A 21,733-nucleotide genomic window follows, 5' to 3' on the forward strand; every position below is an offset into this window, starting at 1 on the left:
ACGCATTGTTCACAGCATGGGTTAACAGGCCTTTTTTATAAAGGACCAGATAGTAAATTATCTCTCAGCCTTGGAGTCCATTCAGTTTTTTTGCTGCTATTCAACTCTGTTTTTCATTCAAAAATAAAATTATACGTACATGAATGACCACGTCTGTGTGCCAATAAAACTTTATCAACAAAGAGGCACGGCACCAAATTGCTGATCCCTTATCTATAGCAAGGAAAGCACACTGGGAGAGTCTTGAAAACCCAGCCTCTTATGGTGAAAGCACTGCATTAATCTGTACCCTCTCCTAGCACAGAATTGGGAGGAAGCCAAAGGTGAGTGAGGCATGTCCTGAGGAAGATAGGTATCGTCTGGTCAGCTAGCAGACCTTAGGAAAGGTACATATTTTCTTTTAATTTTGATTCAGATCTTCCTGAATTAAATCAATGGCACTCCAGAGTGGTCCTGTGCTCTGTCATTTTATCTTCACCTACAATATCACATGAGAATACTAACATGCTACAAAGCCAACTGGAAATGATGCTAATTTTTGCCATTTTATAATCCCTAAAGCTTTACCTAGCTTTACTAGGAATCACAACAAATACCTAGTGCAGCATGTACTGTCTAAACCCTAACTAGAGGCAGAGCTGCTATCTACGCAGAGAACACCCTTTAGAAGGGTGATCTGAATCTGAGCCTATGGGAGATAGGATAACTGACAGCAATGTAAAATCACTGTTGCCTACCCCCAAGTAAATTCTGTCCAGTGGAGGAACAACCCACCTCCCCTCTGGAAGACTTTTCTGTCCATCTGCATGCTTATTTCAACATTCCTTCATTCCATATAAATTCGTGCTTCTTTGACTTCGCCTCTGAACCACTTGTAACAGTCTCCTTATGACTTAAATAAAATCAATATGTGTTCATTTTACATTATTCAAATCCACAGTGAACCACCTTCTCTTCCATTTGACTCCCAAATCCATATATATGACCATCACATGATGCTGCTGCTTCCCCAAAGGCTATTAGTGAATCACCAAATATATATAACTTCAAGCATATATAAGTTCATTCCATGATGCAAGCTAATTTTTCATTTCAGATGATTCTATGAAGGTTCAAGCAAAAGAAAAGAAACTTTATCGGAGGATTCTGAACCTACTGCATTTTATAGTCACCATCCTGTTACACATCACAGTAGCTCAGACAAACAACTTCCCTAAAAGTAGTTCCTATTCAGAGTCTATCACATTAGAGGAGAGTCAACTCTGACATTAGTAGAAAACAGAAGAAAAAAATATCTGTTCAACTGAAATACTCTGGTCTTTTTTTGCCCAGCAGTTCTAAAACAATAGGAAAATACCGTATAATTGATTCCTCTCTTACACAGATTTCTGCGTCTTAGACTGTCATTACAAAAATACTTGAACTTCATCAATTCCTATTTCCCCCACTTAGAAAGCAGCCTTTCGCCCCTAGTATCACACAAGGTTAAGTATATGAAATTGCTATTTTGCAGGTCAAAAACAGTTGTTGGCAATTTCATATTGTCCAAATAAAAAGTGATCAAGAACCTTTATGAAACCAAATGATAAAGGCTGATATTGCAATATATACTTGTATGTAGATTAATAATTTCTTATTGAAGCACTAGCTCATCTTTATTCACCATGATTTTAGGCACTAAAAAGAATAAAAGTCAACATTCTGTCAAGAAAATTAAAATAATAATTATTTAGCATCTACCCCAGATCCTTTTTAGAACAAGGCAGGATGTTGTAGTAAGTCTGAAAGCAAACATTTTTACATCTTATATTAATTGACTATATTTTAGTTAGAAGGGGCTGGGGAAGTTTGTATTTGAAATGACAACAAAAGAGTGAAATCTGTTATTATGGGAAAGGTACAAGCTAGTCATCAATTACCTGTTGCGCTTGGAGTTATAACTTAAGGTCTGACAGGGAAACTGAGATACAAAGTACCTTCAATGACTGGAGAATATTTTGTAAGGATTCAAGCAATAAAGGTTTTGGAATGTGAAAAAGTCAGATTCATTTTAATGAACCCATTCTATCAGCATGAGTGTTTATCAAGTCTATTATAATCATATAATAGCTGGTTTAAATTTACCTCCTTACAAGAATATTTACTCACTCATTTACTCTATAAATATTCATTGAATGGATTAAGAAATATCCCTCTAGGATATATAACGAGGAATAAGACAGTTTCTCTTTAAAGGAAGATTAAACCCTGGATGAAAAGAAATAACATTCGGAAGCATATCAACACATAAGGAATTCTAATAGAGATTTAATTTGGTATATCTATGCCAGCTCTTCTATCAGAACAGTAACTCTTGTCAGTGATCATTACCAGCAGTTGATAAAGATACCTAAGAACCACAACTGACAAATTTACAAATAGGAGAGAGGACAGAGTAAGAACACAACCATATGCAGAGACCAAAAACAAAATCCTGAAGAAAAACTTTAAAATGTTTTCACATAAAGTACCTCCTTCAATAAAAGTCACCTTTAAAAGTCATCTTTAAGTTTCCTTCTAGTCGTAAGATTCTAACACCCTATGCCCCCTCACCCTTCAGCTACTCACATAATTCTGGCACACAACAGTCATTTATTAAACAAGAAATTGATAAATGGAAGTGCATGCATCAGGGTCAGCAGAGCCTAAGCGAAGAGGAAACAGATAAATGGCATTCATTTAAAAGGAAAACTGCTTAGAAAAGGGGAGCTGGCATATAAAGTCTACGATAATTTCTGCTTCATGGAAGTGAAACAAGCTCCAGTAATTCATGATGGAGAATCTGCCCCAACAGCTAGCATTCATCAATATTATCATCCTATTCTGCCAAGAAGATAAGCAGTTCATCCTATCAGAGTATACAATTTGGTACACACAATAAGTATTTATATATTCTCTCAATTATAACCAGCCACCTCTTAAGTGAACTTTCCAGTACAATACAATTCTCAAAGTTACAGCAACTCTTGTACCATCTAAGTAATGGCATGATTAAAAAAAAGAGGTATGAAGGCGAAGTTAGTAAACAGGCAATTAAATGAAGTGTTGGGATGGGAGGGTGGACCATTTGGCCAGAACTGCATCATCATGATCACTCCTAATGAGAAAGGAGGATGGGAAAGTGAGGACAGTGATTCCAGGTGCTACAGTAATAGGTAGAAGGGAAGAAGGAATTGGGAAGAACTGTTCTGTCCTTCTAAAACCCTGTTCACAACAAATGCCTCATTTGAAATGCCTTTTCCCATTGAAATATCTAACTGGTCTCAACGTCAGCACACACTCAGTGTACACAATACAACAGTTACCCAAATGCCTCACTCATAAAAGTAAAGCGATCGTAACAAAAGAACTTCTGAAAAATTTTAACTTGCCAAAGAGTTCAATCCATCTTAATTCAATTCTGTCCTGGTTTCTTATCAGTCACTCAAGTCTTCCTCTAAAAATTGTGTCATGGTTTATCTGACCAACATTCATTTAGGTATTTTTTGTTAGAATGATTTTCCTGTAGAGGAAGGACTATTAAGTATTTTCACTAAGCCAACTGTTGCTTGTCACAAAATTTAAGTTTGTTTTGCTCTTTTTCAAACAACTTAAATCAGTTTGTTCTATGATTTGCTCATATACAACTAGGCCTACTTATTAATATTTATATACGGATGAAAATGCCCTTGAACTATTTCTGTCTGTTCATATTTTAATACTGAATAAGCCAAAGGTTAGAAGAATATAAATTATACTGACAACAGCTGCAACTACATCAGAAAATAATTTATACCCAAACTTACTGACTGACCCCAATTTCTTTCCCTTCTATATATAAATGTTTGGAAGAAACTAGAAGTTGAAATAAAGACTGAGTATGAAACTGTCCCCCTCTTACTAATACAGAAGTAGATACCATCTGTCCTTTAATTTCAAAGGTGCCTGGAGGATTGCTTCTGTTTCTAGGCCATACACATTTTCTTCAACTACATATAATCTTCTTTTAGCAATCACGTGTTACCTCCTCCTTCCCCTCTCCCTTGGCTTGCACTACAACAGAAAACAATTTGAAATGGTTCACTAACTGACTAAAGCACTATAATTAAATGTTGTGCTTTACGTTATTACTGAAGAATTTAAGGTAGATGTTATCATTTGATGTTAGAACCTACAGCCAAGTCAATGCCACAGGACACTTTTATATAGATAAATCTGATTTGATAATCAAATTTCCTTGGACAGCCTTAATACAGATCCCATTCCATAATGAATAGTGCCATTATGTTCTTACCCAGAAGGAACAAAAGGTGCCAAGGGGAACCAATTTAAGAGTTAAGTGTTTTATTCATATGTGCAAAGGAAGTAGGGAGAGGGAAATATTAAAGCAGCATCTATTCAAGGATGTAAATGTTGAACCCCACAGGGTCTTACTTAAGCTTCCTTATCTCTTAAGGGCATCTATGAACACACTTTTTTTACCTTACTGGAAAGGCTCTTAAATTGAGAACAGACCTTTTGGTTCAGGCATTAAATAAAAGAATGAGAAGGGAGAGTACAGGCACAAAATGGCAGAGTAGGGAGTTTTACAAATCACTCCCCAACACACACACTAGAAAAATGAAAGAGCTGAAGAGAGAGACTGAAATTGACTAGGTGGTGATCCTGTAACCAGAATGGATATTTAGAAGAACCGCAGGAGTGCCAGCAGAAACGAGAGGCTGCCGAGAGTTCAGATTTTGTAAGTGAAAGTAAGAACCAGTGACCAGCTCACAGCTACCACAATGCACCCAGACTCTAGGTGCAGTCTATTAGGGCCGGGGCTGAAACCAATTCCTCAAAAACCTGAGGTTGAGTGTTGAGGGTCAAAGTTAGCCAGGGGAATCCTTGAGGGACCAGCTCAAAAGGTGGGTTCATCTTCAGCCCTCTGGCCAGCAGCACTTTCAGTCTCCCACCAGCATCTCTCCTGGACATCAGGAGCTAGTGTTTTGTTTTTCTCCTGAGTATGGGCATTTCCTGGTCTGGTAGAGCCCTGTGGGCATAGCATAGATTCTGGCCTTGGTTTCAACCCCTTCTGCAGCAGGATTTCTGGCCTCTCATAAGCATCTGTCAAGATATAAAGATCCCAGGCACTTCTTCTTTGGTTGAGTTTCTTCTTTCTTTGTTTTGTTTAGTCTGGAAGGGCCCAGAGGGATCAATGCATACATCAGCCTTGATTTCTCTCACAATCAGGGTCTTCTGGCCTTACGAAGCATCTATAAGGACATAAAGAGCCAGTGCACCTCTTTCCCTTTTCAGTTCCTTGATTTCTGTTTTTATTTTGGGGGGTCTGGCAGATTATCCCTGAGGGACAACCAGAGATACTGGTTGTACATTCTGGCCTCAAAAGCAGCAAGTTTCTGGCTTCCCACCAGCACATAAGTGTCTTAGAGAAGCAGTATACTTCATTACATATTCCTCATTTTTTGTGGGGGCGTTTTGCCTGCTTATAGTCTCCCCTTTCCTTTCCTCTCCTCCTCCTCTTCTTACTCTGCCGAACTGAAGAGGGAGAACTCGATTTTCAAGGTGACCATAACATAATAATCAGAGTGACCAGCTCAACAACAAAAACAACAACAAAACTTAAAAACATAGAAGGAGGAAGGAAAGTACATTCCAGTCTCAGGAAATAAAGAATTTGATAGAAAATATTCTGAAGGAAGCAGAGTCTCTGGAATTACTAATTAAAGATGTTAAAACTCTCAAATAGAATCAATGAGCTAACAAAAAACAACAACTAAAGGAAATCAATAAAACAATATATGAACAAAATGAGAGAGCAATTATAAAGAACACTAAACAGAAACATTGGAACTCAAAAGTACAATAACAGAAGTGAAAAAGTCCAATAAAGGGGCTCAGGAAGAGAGGAGAAGATGCAGAAAAAGATAAAACAATTAAAATAGTTCAGGTTGAGTAACAGAAAGGAAAATGAAAAAAAAAAACAAACAAAACCAAAACTAAATAGAACCTGAGGATCTCACAGACATCAAGTTTACCAAAATATGCATCATAGGAGTTCCAAAGGAGGAAGAGACAAGGGGCCAGAAAACAGTATTTGAAGAAATAATGGCAGAAAACCTCTGAAACTTGGAAGATACTAACTATGAATATATAAGTACAAGATGCTCAACAATGCCAAGCACGATGAACCGAAACAGATCTACATCAAGACACATCATGATCAAACTGTCCAATGTCAAGGACAAAGGCAGAATCTTAAAAACAGCAAGAGAGAAGCAACACGTCACATATAAGGAATCCTTATCAGGAGTAACATCTGAGTTTTCAATGGAAGTTGAGGCAGTGGGAGGACAAAGTGCTGAAAGAAAAAATCATTACCCCAAAATAACACACCTAGAATGACAGAGAAATGAACACATTTCCAGACAAACAAAAACTGAGTTTGATACCATTAGAATTGTCTTGCAGTCCTCTATCTTGAAAGGAAAACACACTGGGCAGTATCTCGATGCTGAATGAGAAAATAAAGCTCTCTGGTATAAATAACAATATGGCAAACATGCCAGTATTATTTCATTTGTAATGCTGTCTTATTTCTCAAAATGCTGGAAATCCGAAAACACAAAAAATATAAGTGTAAATCTTTGGTCCTGGGCACACAATGCAAAAAGGGATAATTCGTGACATGAACAACAAAAAAGGGAGGAATGGAGGGCCCTAGATACTGTGTAAGTGTAGGCTATTAAAGTTGGACTCAGTGCATACTAAACTGTAATGGATTTAGAATGCTAAATGTAATCCCTATGGTATACAAACTGTAATGGATTTAGTATGCTAAATTTAATCCCCACGGTTGCCACAAATAAAATATATTTTTTCATGTACACAAAAGAAAAGGATAAGTGATTCCCAATGACTTATTAGAAAAGATCTAAAGAAAGAGGAAACCAGTAATGAAGAAAGGGGCTGGGGGGGGGGGGGGGGTCAAAAAAGTTTATTTAAAAAAGCAAAGAAAGAGAAGTAAATCTTGCCTTGGGACTGACTGATTGAATAAACATGACCCAGCTATATGCTGTTTGAGATCCATCTTAGTTCCATACAAACAAACAATTTGAAAGTGAAAGGATGGAAAAAATATTTCATGCAAATAGTCAAAAGAGAGCAAGGGTGGGTTAATATCTGACAAAACAGACTAAATCAAAAAAGCGTTACAAAAGACAGAGAAGGACATCAATAAAAAGGGTGAACTCAACAAGAAGATTTAACAATTATAAACATAGGCACCACACAGCAGAGCACCAAAAATAGATGAAGCAAACACAGACAGAATTGAAGGAGAATCCATTCTCCACCAACAGATAAAAGTCAATACACCACTTGCAACACTAGACAGAACATCTAAATAGAAGATAAAGAAATAGGACCTGAATGACAGGTACATAAACCAACCAGATCTAACCAACGTCTGTAGAACACTTCACCCAAGAATAGCAGAATACACATTCTTTTCAAATGTACATGGATCATTCTCTAAGATAGACCATGTATTAAGGCACAAGAAAAGTCTAAAGATTAAAATGTTGAAATCATTAAAAGGTAACTTCCCTGCACTATGGAATGAAGCTAGAAATAAAAAAGAAGTAAAACAGGAAAATGTGCAAATACGTGGAAAGTAAATAGAACACTGTTAAGCAAGCAATGGGCTAAAGAAGAAAGTACAAGGAAAGTTAGAAAACACTTACAGACAAAAGAAAAAGATATAACATATCAAAACTTTTGTTTTGTAAGCAAAGGCAGTGCTCAGAGACAATACTCAGTGGAAAATTTGTAACTACAAATGCCTATATTAAAAGAGATCTAAAATTAGTAGCCTAACTTTATGTCTTGAGAAACCAGAAAAGCAGGAGGAAAATAAACCCAAAGTTAGAAGAAAAGAAATAAGATTAGAGCACGGCTAAATGAAAGAGAGAATAGAAAACTATTGAGAGAACAAAAGCAAAAGCTGGTTCTTTGGGAAAAGTTTTTAAAAATTGACAAATCTTTAGTTAGACTGAGAAAGGGAAAAGATGCAAATAACTAAAATCAAAAGGGAAATGGTGACATCACTTCTGACCTTACAGAAATAAGGAATAAGAGAAAATTATTACACCAAACTAGATAATGAAAAAGTTCCTAGAAATAAACCAATTAACCAAATTGACTCAAGAAGAAATACCCCAATTCAAGTATAGAGATCACATTAATAATCAAAAACCTTCCAAAGATAAATCCAGGAACAGATAGCTTCACTGGTAATTTCTACCAAACACTGGTCCAACTTCATTCTATGAGATCAGCATTTCCCTGATACCAAGGCCTGATAAAGACATCACAAAAAGGCCAATTTCCTCTATGAATATAAATGCAAAAATCCTTAAATTACTAGCAAACTGAATGCCATAGCATATTAAAGAGATTCTAAACAAACTGCGGTATATACATACAATGGAATATTATACAGCTATAAAATAGATAAACTTATGAAGTATGTAACAACATGGATGGATCTTAAGGACATTATGCTGAGTGAGATTAGCCAAAAACAAAAGGACAAATACTGTCTGGTCTCACTAATATGAACTGACATTAGTGAATAAACTTGGAATATTTAGTTGATAACAGAGACCATCGGGAGATAGAAATAGGGTAAGATATTGGGTAATTGGAGCTAAAGGGATATAGACTGTGCAACAGGACTGAATATAAAAACTCAGAAATGGACAGCACAAACTACCTAACTGTAATACAATTATGTTAAAACACTGAATGATGCTGAATGTGAGAATGATAGAGGGAGGAGGGCTGGGGGCATAAATGAAATCAGAAAGAAAGATAGACGATAAAGACTACGATGGTATAATATAGGAATGCCTAGAGTGTATAATAACAGTGACTACATGTACAAATTTTAAAAATGTTTTTCATGCGGAAGGATAAAGGGATGTCATTACTGCAGGGTGCTGAAAATAGATGGTAATTAATATTTTAAAATGTCACCTTCTGTGTGAGACTAAAGCAAAAAATGTTAATTTGGTACAAAATTTATATTTTGACTAGTGCATTTCCTAATATAACTTATGTAGATAGCTTGGTTGAACACCATAAGTACATGGAACCTTGGGTAGGACATGAAATTTTGTTGGTTTGTCCAGAGTGATGCCCCAATGAATCCCAGAGTGATTTGATGGGTGAGTGGAAAAGTATCTGCAAAGTCCCCTTCGGAGAACGGTGAGAAAGGGGGGAAAACTCAACTTCCCCAAGTTGAATTCCTGATATTCTCACAAGCAGTGTGGACAACCAAAGCTATAGGCTGAGCCCCTAGTCTTGGGGTTGTTCATATGAAGCTTAACCCCACAAAGGATAGGTTAAGCCTACTTAAAATTTAGGCCTAAGAGTCACCTCCAAGGGAGCCTCTTTCATTGCTCAGATGTGGCCTCTCTCTCCAGCCAACACAACAAGCAAACTCACCACCTTCCCCCTGTCTACATGGGGCATGACTCCCAGGGGTGTGGACCTACCTGGCAACGTGGGACAGAAATCCTAGAATGAGCTGAGACTCAGCATCAAGGAATTGAGAAAACCTTCTCGACCGAAAGGAGGAAGAGTGAAATGAGACAAAATAAAATGTCAATGACTGAGATATTCCAAACAGAGTCGAGAGGTTATCCTGGAGGTTATTCTTATGCATTAAATAGATATCACCTTGTTAGTCAAGATGCAATGGAGAGGCTGGAGGGAACTGCCTGAAAATGTAGAGCTGTGTTCCAGTAGCCCTGTTTTTTGATGATGATTGAATAATGATACAGCTTTCAAAATGTGACTGTGTGATTACGAAAACCTTGTGTCTGGTGCTCCTTTTATCTACCTTGTCAACAAAGGAGTAGAACATATGGAATAAAAATAAATAGTAGGGGGAACAAATGTTAAAACAAATTTAGTTTGAAATGCTAGTGATCAGTGAAAGGGAGGGATCAGGGGGATGGTATGTATAATTTTTTTTTTCTGTTGTCTTTTTATTTCTTTTTCTGAATTGATGCAAATGTTCTAAGAAATGATCATGATGATGAATATGCAACTATGTGATGATATTGTGAATTACTGATTACATATGTAGAATGGAATGATCATATATATTAAGAATGCTTTTGTTCGTTTGTTAAATTTTTTTTTAATTAGTAAATAAAAAAAAGAGAGATTCTACACCATGATCAAATGGAATTCATCTCAGGAACACAAGGTTGGCTTGACATACCCCCCCCCCCCAAAAGAAATAAAACTACATAAATAGAATGAAGGTGGGGGGATACCACATAATTATTTCAAGAGATACAGAATTAAAATTCTGGCACCATTTTTGCAGAAATAGCAAAATCTGATTTTCAAATTTATACGAAACCCCAAATAGCCAAAACAATCTTGAAAATGAAGAGCAGGGTTCTTCCTACTTGCTAATTCAAAACTGTATTACAAAACGGTAATAACCAAAACAGTGTAGTTCTGGCAAAATGACAGGCAAATAGATGAGTGGGACAGAATTAAAGTCCAGAAACAGATCAATATAGCTATAGCCAATTAATTTTTGACAGAGGTGCTAAGTACATGCAATGGGTAAAGAAGAGTCTCTTCAACAAATGGTATTGGAGAAAAAACAGATATCCACATGCAGAAAATGAAGTTAACTCGCCACCTCACAGAATATACAGAAATCAAAAGAAAATGGATCAAGGACCTAAATATACTGGCAAGAATGATAAAACTAAGATTACTATAGGGGAAAATCTTCATGACCTAGTATTTGGCAATACATTTTTAGATATAAAACTAACAGCACAAGCAACAAAAGAATAGATAAATCTGACTTCATCAAAATTTAAAACTTTTGTACATTGAAGGAAATTATCAAGAAAGTAAAGACAACCCACAGAATGGAAGAAACAGTTCCAAACCATATATCAAATAAGAAAATAGTTTCAAACCATATATCAAACCATATATATCTAGAACATATAAAGAACTCCTTGGGCTGGTTTGAAGCTGTTAGGTACTCCAGAAAAGGCCATGCTCTTCTAATCCATTCCTGTGGGTACAGATCTGTTGTGGATGGGACCTTTGGTTAAGTTATTTCAATTGAGATGTGACCCACCCAATGCAAGGTGGGTCTTTATCCTCTCACAAACGACTCCAGTAAAAAAGGACTAAGGACAGAAAAAGCCCAGAGAGCTGAGAGAGAAACACCCAGAGAAGTTTAGAGAGAACTGAGGCAGAGAAACCCCACAGGATTGAGGCAGAGACCCACAGACACCAGCCATGCGCCTTCCCATGTGACAAAGGTATCCCAGATGCTGGCAGCCTTTCTTCAGAAGCCAGGTATCACCCTCTTGATGCCTTAATTTGGACATTTTCATGGCCTTAGAACTGTACATTTGTAAACTAATAAATCCCCATTGTAAAAGCCTACCCATCTCTAGTATGTTGCATTCCAGCAACTTTAGCAAATTGAAACACTCTTACAACTCAACAAAAAGACAAATATTCCAAATAAAATTTTTTTTTTAATGGGGAAAAAAGACTTGAATAGACATTTCCCCAAAGAAAATATACAAATGATAAATAAGCACATGAAAAGATGCTCAACATCATTAGCCATTATGGAAATGCAAAACAAAACCAAAATGAGATTTTATTTCACATACACAAGGATGACTTTAAAAAAAGAAAGATAACAAATGTTGGAGAGGATGCGGACAAACTGGAACTCTAGTGCATTGTTGGTGGGCGTGTAAAATGGCACAGTCCCTGTGGAAAGCAACAGGACAGCTCTTCAAAAAAAGTTAAATACAATTTTTTAGCTTCTAGGAATATACCAAAGAGGGTCAGAAACAAGTATTTGCAAACCAATGTTTACTAGAAGCATTATTCACTATAACAACTGAAATTTCCATCAACAAATGAATGGATAAACAAAGTATGGTATTTACACACAATGAATATTATTTGGCTATAACAAAAAGTAAAATTATGACACTGGCTGTGTGCTGGTTTGAAAAGATGTATGTCCCCTAGAAAAGACATGTTTTAATCTAAATCCCATTTCATAAAGGCAGAATAATTCCTATTCAATACTGTATGTTTGAAACTGTAATCAGATCATCTCCTTGGATGATGATTTAATCAAGAGTGGTTGTTAAAGCCGGATTAGGTGACAACATGTCTCCACCCATTTGGGTGGGCCTTGATAAATTTCTCGAGTCCTGTAAACGAGAAAACATTTTGGAGAATAGGAGATTCAGAGAGAGAGCAGAGTAGAACGACATAGCCATGAGAAGCAGAGTCCACCAGCCAGCGACCTTTGGAGATGAAGAACCCTTAAAAAGCAAAACAAGTCAAATTCTATTAAAGTGTAATCATATCACCTGCTTTATAATTAACGGAAGTAGTAGTGATTCTACTGGTCATTCCACAGCAGCCAACCAAACAAAGCTGTTAAATAGGAAGAGTCGATGGAGTCAAAAGGGGTGCAGTTAAGGCAACGGTGATATGAAAACAGAAAAATTTTAGAGACTAAAGGATAATCTAATACAACTCCCTCATTTGAAAGATAAAATAATTTGTGGGCCCACAGTCTTAACTTGCCCAGACTTCAATGTTAACTAAGAACAAACCAAGGACGCTAATCCAGTTGTCCTAACTCCTACCCTACCTGACATCCATTTTTCTTTTCATATCAGATAGTTTATGAATGCTAAAGAAATAGAAAGCATTATGTTAAAAACAATGCACTGATTCCTAGCATGAAATGGAAACTAAAAAATTAAAAAAGAAAATTAATGAAATTACCTATTCATAAGCAATCACTAGTTATTAAGTTCCTGAATGTATAGAAATGGATCCTTATACATATCATTTCCCTATCTGTACCTGGCAGAGTAAACACAATATTTGAATAATCCAATAAGCAGTTCTTTCATTTCAGAGAAAAAGATTAAAATCATTGTTAATAATCCTCCCACAAAACACTACATTCTTTTCATCTTTCTGCTTGTAAAAGGGTATTCAGCTTTATGATTCTACAACAGTTTTTGTTTAATAATATTTGTGTACAGACAAGAAAATGTCAAGAAGCACTTGATCAATGTTCCTAGAATCCACAGAAAACATATTTTAAACAGAAAAGGGAAAAGAAACCCTCATACAGAGCTTTGAATAGTCTGTTCCTGTCATTATCCAGAAGATGCCAAATAAATGCCTGGTGTCCAAAAAAAGGATGGGGGTGGGGGGAGAATGAGTATTCCTTAAATAGTTGTGTGGGGTTTGTTTGTTTTTTTATTTTTGTTTTTTAATTACTTATTCATTACTATTGCTTAAAATCTGTAAAGCAAATTTCAACCTATCTACTCTGATTCTATTGAAATAAGTCGGAAGAGCTCTACACCTTTAAAGTGTTCTGTGTATTTTTAAAATTCAGGTGTGGGACTATAACCGAAATAAGTGACTTTTATCATTAACGATTATTCTGTTCCCCACACACACAATTTTTAAAGATATAAAATCCATAATGTCAGTTAATCACACAAAGTTTTTAAATAACTTTTCCAGAATGTAAAATTTTCACAAGATTAAAAAGATACACACACAAATATATGCATATTACCTGAAGTCTCCACTCCAAAGAATTAAGCCTTTTTTTTTAGAACCCCAGATGTGAATTTACTATCTAGCTCTCAAAAGAGAGGAACTTTTTAAAAAACATAATTAAACTTTATTTTCCCTCATTCAAGAATAGCAATACTTCATATAGAATAGTGCTACTGACTTACTTTCTACCATCCCATCCAGTGTGACATGCCTTAGCTGCATCCCTGACCAGTGCCAGGAATAGAGCAGGAAGCTCACGGCCACAGCTGACCCCTCAATAGGGTACATTAACCAAGAAACAGTACCCAGGAAAGGTACTTTAATAAGACTTGTTCTAGTATTGTGCAGCAGTACCACCATGTACATTTGAGCTGGTGGGGTTTCCAGCCAAAGAGGCAAGAGTAGCTAAAACACAGTCTGTGTTTCACTCATCTGGCTACTGGCTCGTAGGCAGGGGTACCCCAGAAAGGGTGCACACTTTTATCTCAATTACACAATGGCATGTTATGGGCAAGCAGTGACCTTTTAGCACAAGATGTAGAACTAGAAGCAATTAGTAGAAATTAAACAATTTGATTCAAAATGATTAACAGAATTACTGACTACTGAATGTTACTTATTTAGAAATGTTAAGCTCCAGAGCAGAAGAAAAACTACCTACTGAATCTCTCTTACATGAGTATCAGACAGAGGCAGGATAGTTATATAACTAAGCAAATCAGCTATGGAGTCCAAATAAAGACTGGATCCTGAATTCTGCTGTTTAGTAGCTATATATGCTTCCTTAAGTCACTTCATCTTTTTGAGCCTTAGTTGCCGTATTCAAATTGCAATAATGCTAATAAGGTTGTTAGGGTGATATGAAATAAAAAGCAGAGAGAGTAGCAGAGTGCCTGGCATACCACAGGCTTTTAGCTATGGACTGTATGTATCAGAACAGCTGCATTGAGTTCTTTAAGGTCGTTTCAAGTCCACGGCTTGCCTAAAGCTTGCTTGTCGAGTTCTCACACATGCTTCATCGCAAGGTGTGAGAAGGCGAAATGTACTAAAGACAATGTTTTGTGAGGTCAGAGATAGGGAAGAGCCAAGGAACAGAATGCTTTATTTAAGAGCAAAGTAGTACTCTAGAGAAGGACAAACCTCAATCGTGTGACCCAATGAGAATTTTGAATTACTTGACTGAGGATGGAGAATGGGGGGTGACATACAGAGGAAGATCTGGAGTATATCCTAAAAGTAACACCCATTGAGTGTGACCACAAATCAGTGCAAGCTTTGGCACAGAAGGTCTAGATAGCTGATATCAACTTTATAGCTTTGGTCATAATTTTTACTCTGGTACTTTTAGTTCCTAAGTAAAACAGCTTACCATAGAGTTATGTAGTTATATAGTGATCAGAACATTGCAATTTGGTAACATGCAAGAGTATTAAACATTTAAGAATTTTAGGTAGAGCTATTATGATGAAATCATTTTTAAGAGATACCATTCCTGCCAGCAGTGTGGAAGACAGAAGTGTGACTGTAGGCAATAAGACTATTTGGGAGAGTGTTCCGATAATGAAAGGCAGTGAAAGACACTGAGAGAGAATTTATCTATCAGGATGTATGGGGATAAGTAATGACAGAAACCAAGAATGACTCCCAGATTTTTAATAAGTGACAAAGTACGTCATTTTAGGTCATTGAACAGTGTTAACTATTCAAAGACATGGGGTGGTAAGAAGTTGGGAGGTAGCTCAGGCCATAATTTCTCAAAAGTTTCAGAATCCTGCATATATATGCCCAAGGGCAACTGAAATAAATGGGAAGAGCTTTGGATAGTAGTTAGAAGACCTCAATTCAAGTCTTGGCCGTACTTCATACGAATTATGTGAACTTGAACAAATCTAGCCCAGCGCTGCCCAGCAGTGCTTTCTGCAATGGGGGAAATACCTGTGCTATCCAATATGGCACAAGCAGCTACCGAGCATTTTAAAAGTGGTTATTGTACTTGAGGAATTAAATGTAAATTCAAACTCATATAAATTTAAAACACATGTGGCTACTAGCTACTGTATTGGACACAGATCTAGTTCCAGTCAAATTTTCTAAAGTAGGTTTATTTGTCTATAAAAAGGGGATAAAATATCAGCCCACTGTATTTCAGAGGGCTATAGTAAGGATCAAGATCATGAATTTTTTTTTTAGTGAAGTAATTTTAACAGAAGTGTATTATCTTCATCATGTTTGGAGCACATGCAATTAGCAATTCAAAGGTTGTCTGGTTAGACAGACTCGGAGCTTCCATCATTTTGTCTTTACTTCCACTCCTCACTCCCACTGCTAGAAGGTTCTCCGCTCTACTTCAGCTGTCTCCCTGTCTATCATCCCGCAGGTCCACGGAGCTTCTCTCCAGGATTCGAGGAAGACTTCAGATTCTTTTTGCCCCAGAAACCATGGATATGAGAAAGTAAAACAAAGAAAGGAATATCAGCGATTAAAAACCATTAAAGCAACGAATTTCTGTTTGAAATACTGGCAGTTTTTAGGGAAGAACGGATTTTGACTGTGAGGTCACCTGAGGGAGCAGACTGGAGCAAAGATCACCACAGTCAATCCCTGCCTTTTCAGAAGCCATCAGGAGGCAGATCTCCCTGGACGGAAGCCTGGAGCCCCGAGCCTTCTGCCAAGACCTCTCTGTAGGGAGGCCATCTGCTCCAGCTGAATGGGCGCCTCCAGTGGCCTTCACAGCGCTGGCTACTGTAGCACCTCTCATGCCAAGAATGCTCATTTACTACAAAAACTCCACGTGGGGTCATTCTTTTCTACCTTCTTCAACTAAGTGTTCAGCAGAACAGTAAGGAAAATCCTTTTTAGCTGAGATTTAGCATCATCTCCTCCTTCCCCTCTTCCTTTCCAATGCTGGCAAAGTGCTGCTAATAAGAGAAATGGTCTGTAGCCTGGCAGAAGAAAATGAAGATGACTCAGGATAAAAAGGATAGCACTGATTATCATCATCATCATATTCTTTAGCATTTGTACAGCTCTTTCTACATTAAGGGTCTTTCACGTACAATCTCATTTTAGTCTCACAAGTAATTGGTGAAGTCAGAAGAGTATTTTTATCCCCATTTTACATGCTGACAATAATAAAACACCATGATCTGTGTACAATAAAAGCAACTTTATAACTAAATCAAGATTACAATACAATCTAAGTCTTTGGACTTCTCCTAGTCAAAGCCCTTTCTGTAATAAAGTTGGATAATTAAATTAAACTGACAAATGTTTTTTCCAAGGCTCAAAAAACTCTCGTCCAAGTGTGACTTTCGTCTGTGATGAAACACATATTGATAGCCAGCTTTGCCAGAACGCATAGCATGTTATATATTAACATGAAAAACTGTGCACTGCTAGAAGACTATTCATCCAAGTATTCTGATGTACTCTGAGATGAATTCACTGTAGTCTATACTCATTTACTTGTTTGGTTAGAAGACAACCAAAAAGTCGGCTTTCTTTTAGCCAATTATCTACTTCACTGTTAAAAATAACACTGATTGCTTCATATAAAAAAGTCATGCAATTATAAACTAGTGCCATCACCACTCCAGAGATTCAGTACATTTTCAGATAATTAGGCAAAAGCAAAAAAACAAAGCTAGACAGAAAAGCTCCAATGGATGTATGATGAGGTCAAAAGCCCCGTAAAGAGGAAAAGTTAAACTTAAAGAGAAACCTAATGGACAATCTCCACAACAGATGGTAACAAACAATAATCCAGATGGGGTGCAGGTGCTGTAAATGATTCAAAGCTATCTCTTTGATCCAGTTCAAGTACCCTCCCCTGGCTCTGTCAACAAAGTAAACAGCTTCAAGTTAGATGATGATGCCACTGTTAAACTGAAAGGCAAGCAGAACAGTGATGTCCTGTTGCATAAAACAACCTTCAGAAGGAGGGTTTGAAGAGAGCCAAGAGCAGAAGCAGGACAGCTAGTCTGCAGGTACCCTGCTGACTTCCCCGAGGAGGTGTCTGTCAGGGGACCAGGGCGGGGTGGAGGGGGGAGCCTGCATGGAGAAAACTGATGATGCCATCAATGGCACTGACCCTGCTGCTGCTTCACAGCCCACCAGGAATCCCAGGCCCCAACAGGTGGGTTCCCCTGACCAGTACTGCAAACAACATTCACCCAATTCAACCCTCCCTTGAGGGTGGGGATGCCAAGGAACAGGATTGTGCATCAGAAGAGACCTCAGTCATCCAAAATGAAAGCTTCAGGGCTCCTTCCAAACAGGAGAGCTGTGCCTTGGAAGTGCAAAACCGTAACATACAGATACCAGCCCCATCTTACCGTCAGCTCTGGGGCTTGGTAGACAACAATGCTCATGAAGAAAGGGATTTTCTTTTCCAGAACCACACTGAAGATGAACCCCGGGAGAGAATTCACCCCAGGCAGGGGAGCATGATTTGAATATTCCTTTCTCCATGAAGGGTAGCGAAGCTGGGATTCACTAAATGAAACCAAGACATAAGAGGTTTTAAGTGTCTACTTTAAGAAGATGGGTCCTGCTCATGCTGTGCCTGTGGTTGATATAAGAAACAGGCAGAAGGCTGCCCATGGCTTTCATGGAGACTAGAATGGAAAGAAGGACACAGCAGTGGCAGAAGCCCTTGTAGCTTTAGGAGCTGCGAAGCTGTTACAGCAAGAAAGAGATCAATAAGGTATATTAGGAGGGGATTTGTGCAGGCAAGTAAGGTACTATATGGACATAGTTGAGTACACAGGGATGTGTTTGCTTCTTAGACCCAAGGCCGATATTCTACCAGCTTGTACCCAGGCAGCCTGACCAGTGTCTACATCCAGAGTCTCTTTTGTCAGTACCTGTGCCATACTACTTCTTAAACAGTTGGTGCACACTGTTTAGAGGGGCTGTATTCAAGACACTACAATAGAACATCAGAGTGAGCCACGCACCCATGTCCTCACCAAATCCAGAAACTAAACAATGTCCTTACCAAACCCTCCAGGCTCCCCAGAACATCTGGAAAAGATGTTCATGAGACTGCTCAGAAATCACAATTACTCCCAAGGGCACAGACCAGCAGAGTCTTCTGTCTGACAGTAAATGTCTTATCTTGTTTTTGGAAGCCAAATCTTGAACCCTACCTGGAGAAGTTAACTACCCTAATGAAAGTACCTAATGTGCAGCCAGAGCATGGCTTATCTTCAGGTTCAATCACCCAGGGAACTAAGAACTAACCATTTGTTTGACAGCAAGTTAAGTTCATCAGCTTTAAGAATGCAGAAGTCACTGGTAAACAAATGGTTGGTCATTAGCTGTGATACTAAGACATCCTGACCTTAACCTTTTTTTTTTTTTTTTAAACACTATTACCTTTTAATCTCTTTGGGGTTGAGGGGGCCTGCCAAAATCATTCTTAAAACCGTTTGTGTCATTTTTGGGTCTTAAGTCCATGAAGTTTAGAATTGAGAAGTGATATATGAAGCACTTGAAAGCCATTAAATGTCTGGTTTTGATTAAAATATTTTAAAACAAACAAAAAACCAAAGCTGCATAAACGACCATAACACGCTACAATAGCTTTTACAAATTCCCATACCTCAAAAGTCATCATTTCCATATCAAATGCATATGAGAAATATAGAAATGCTCCGTTTTTCGTAATCTTTCAGAGAAACCACCACTTTTAGAACTACAGTAGTTTATGGTAAAGGCTAGGAGCTGTTTATAATTACAAATGATGCTGGGACCTGACTTAATTTCAATTCCACCTGAAGCTAGAAAACAAAATACATTTTCCAGATCTACGTGGAGCTAGGATTCTCAATACACTCTAACAGAATTTGGAATACAGAATTGTGGAAGAGAACACATATTCCTAACCATTTTAGTTGTTTTGTGAGAGCAACATTTTGGCTAATATGGTGTAGAATACATTCCTTCCATCCTTTCAAGGCTTTTATAAGCACTCAAGCCCTGGTGTTAAATTCTTCCTGCTAAAACTCCCAGAAAGGATTTAGTGCAGGAACTCATACAAGATGATTTTTCTTTTATAAGCAAGTACAAAAGAGAAGGGTGTGATTCTACAACAGTAACAAAATTATAATAGCCCTAACACCATGGCACAATAACACTGCGCACCTAACCACTACTTCTCAGTAGGCCGGAGCACTCAAACAAGGCCCTACAACGAAGCAAATGGAATTCCCTGGAGAGTGGAAAGGAAGTTCAGCAAAGACAGCTACGTAGAGCCAGTTCTGACTCATTACTGAGGTTACGGTAGAAAAGCACTGGCTAAAAGTCTGGCAATTCAAGCTCAGATGGCAGCTATGCCACGTCTATTTCTAAGACTCATTTTTCTTGCCTCTAAACTGTCAGTGGCAGTGACGAGACCTATGAAACAGGTTTGATAAAATTAACAGTGCTTAGAACATAGATGTTTAAAGGTTGTTGGCTAAATAGCAATTAGGCAAGAACCTATTCTATACCCTACACAACATAACAAAATAATATAAAAACCACCCCTAGGAATTCTATCACCAATTTGCTTGAACACATAGAGTACATAAAGAAATAGCTATGACGACATCACAAAATTGACTTTTTTTTTTTAACTGAATAAGACATCAAGAGATTATCCAAAACAACCTCTTGCTTTCAGACAGTTAAACTAAAATCAATTTCACAGATAAGTCAATGAAGGTCCAGAAAAATTTGAGTAACACATATGGATACACTTCTATAAAGTTTAATTCGTGATTTAAAATGCCTCGGGGTGGGGGCAGGTACAGAAGCTAACAAGAAAGTTATTTTACTGACTTCAACTGAAAGAAAAAGTATTTCACTAAATACGAGAGTCTTTGTTTCTCTAGCTCACTATTCCTTAGATGACAGCCACACTTTCTTCAAACTAAAATGTCTACTTTATCAGACTGCCCTCTAACACACAAAGGCATATTTTAAAGAATATTTCCTAAAAACAAAAAACAAAAAACAAAACGACGATGTCACTTCATTTGGGGTTTATTGAAAATAAAACCAACTAGCTGCCTGTAACTTTCAAAGGAGATTGTAAGAAGAAACCTTCTAGGCTACAGACCTGGAAGTAGGGTGACCAACCATCCCATCCTGGTGCGTCCAAAATGATGAGCTGTCAGGGACACAGGCTCAAGATGGCTGAGCACACTACCAGAAACCTTTTTGGTTTAATCTCCATCCTGTCACAATATCATGATCAACTAGAAATTCTTTCTGCACAGTCATTCTTTCTATCACATTCAGCTTCAAAATGTTATCTAAATTGCCTCTTGATAATCTTTTCAATGATAAGAGTAATGTGATGAATGAGGAAACAATTCTACCAGTAAAAGAGAAGAATTTACAATCAGATAAATAACAATTATTTGTAGGAGATACTTGAAGAAAATGTATACTTGATTTTCACATCAAATTCTTACATGTCAGTATGAAACGTGAACTTTATTACAAAATACATAAAATAGTCAAATAAAGCAAATTATGCAATTTTACTATTTTCAAATAGTTAAAATGGACAGATATATATCCTGAAACTCAAACATTAATGCTAAATCAGAATTTCTTTCTCTGATTATTCCTGAAAAACTATTTCACCAGCAAAGTGTGACAGTGTTTTTGAATACAATATTTAACAAATTCTGCTTTACTCACAATGTATAAATCAAAATGTGCCTGAAATACAATTTTAAAAAAAGAAAAAGGAGTAAGGATTAGCAAATAAACCCAGAGCAGATATTCTATTTCTGTCCAGTTTTCTTTTCTACTATAGTTTAAATATCTGTGCTCCCCTAGAAATCATCTCAATTTAGGGTGCACAAAAGGTTGATAAAATAGAGTCATTTTAAAAATACAGATAAAAGAAATGTATTAGTTTCCTATCGCTGCCATAGTAAATTATTACAAATTTAGTGGCTTAAAACAACACAACTCTATTATAGTTCTGGAGGTCAGAAAAGTCTCACTGAACTAAAAATCAAGGTGTCAGAAGGACCCT

General features: G+C 37.2%; 1 protein-coding gene and 1 pseudogene across 4 annotated transcripts in view; one reads left to right on the forward strand and one right to left on the reverse strand.

Annotated features, from left to right (window-relative positions):
- The window catches only part of DIP2C (disco interacting protein 2 homolog C), a 500,644-nt gene that overhangs the window by 379,982 nt on the left and 98,929 nt on the right, over window positions 1–21,733 (reverse strand). The window lies entirely within an intron of this gene.
- LOC143679841 (PDCD10 and GCKIII kinases-associated protein 1 pseudogene) lies at window positions 17,462–18,399 on the forward strand (annotated as a pseudogene).

The sequence above is a fragment of the Tamandua tetradactyla genome, chromosome 1 (genome assembly GCF_023851605.1).
Source record: "Tamandua tetradactyla isolate mTamTet1 chromosome 1, mTamTet1.pri, whole genome shotgun sequence".
Lineage (NCBI taxonomy): Eukaryota > Metazoa > Chordata > Mammalia > Pilosa > Myrmecophagidae > Tamandua > Tamandua tetradactyla.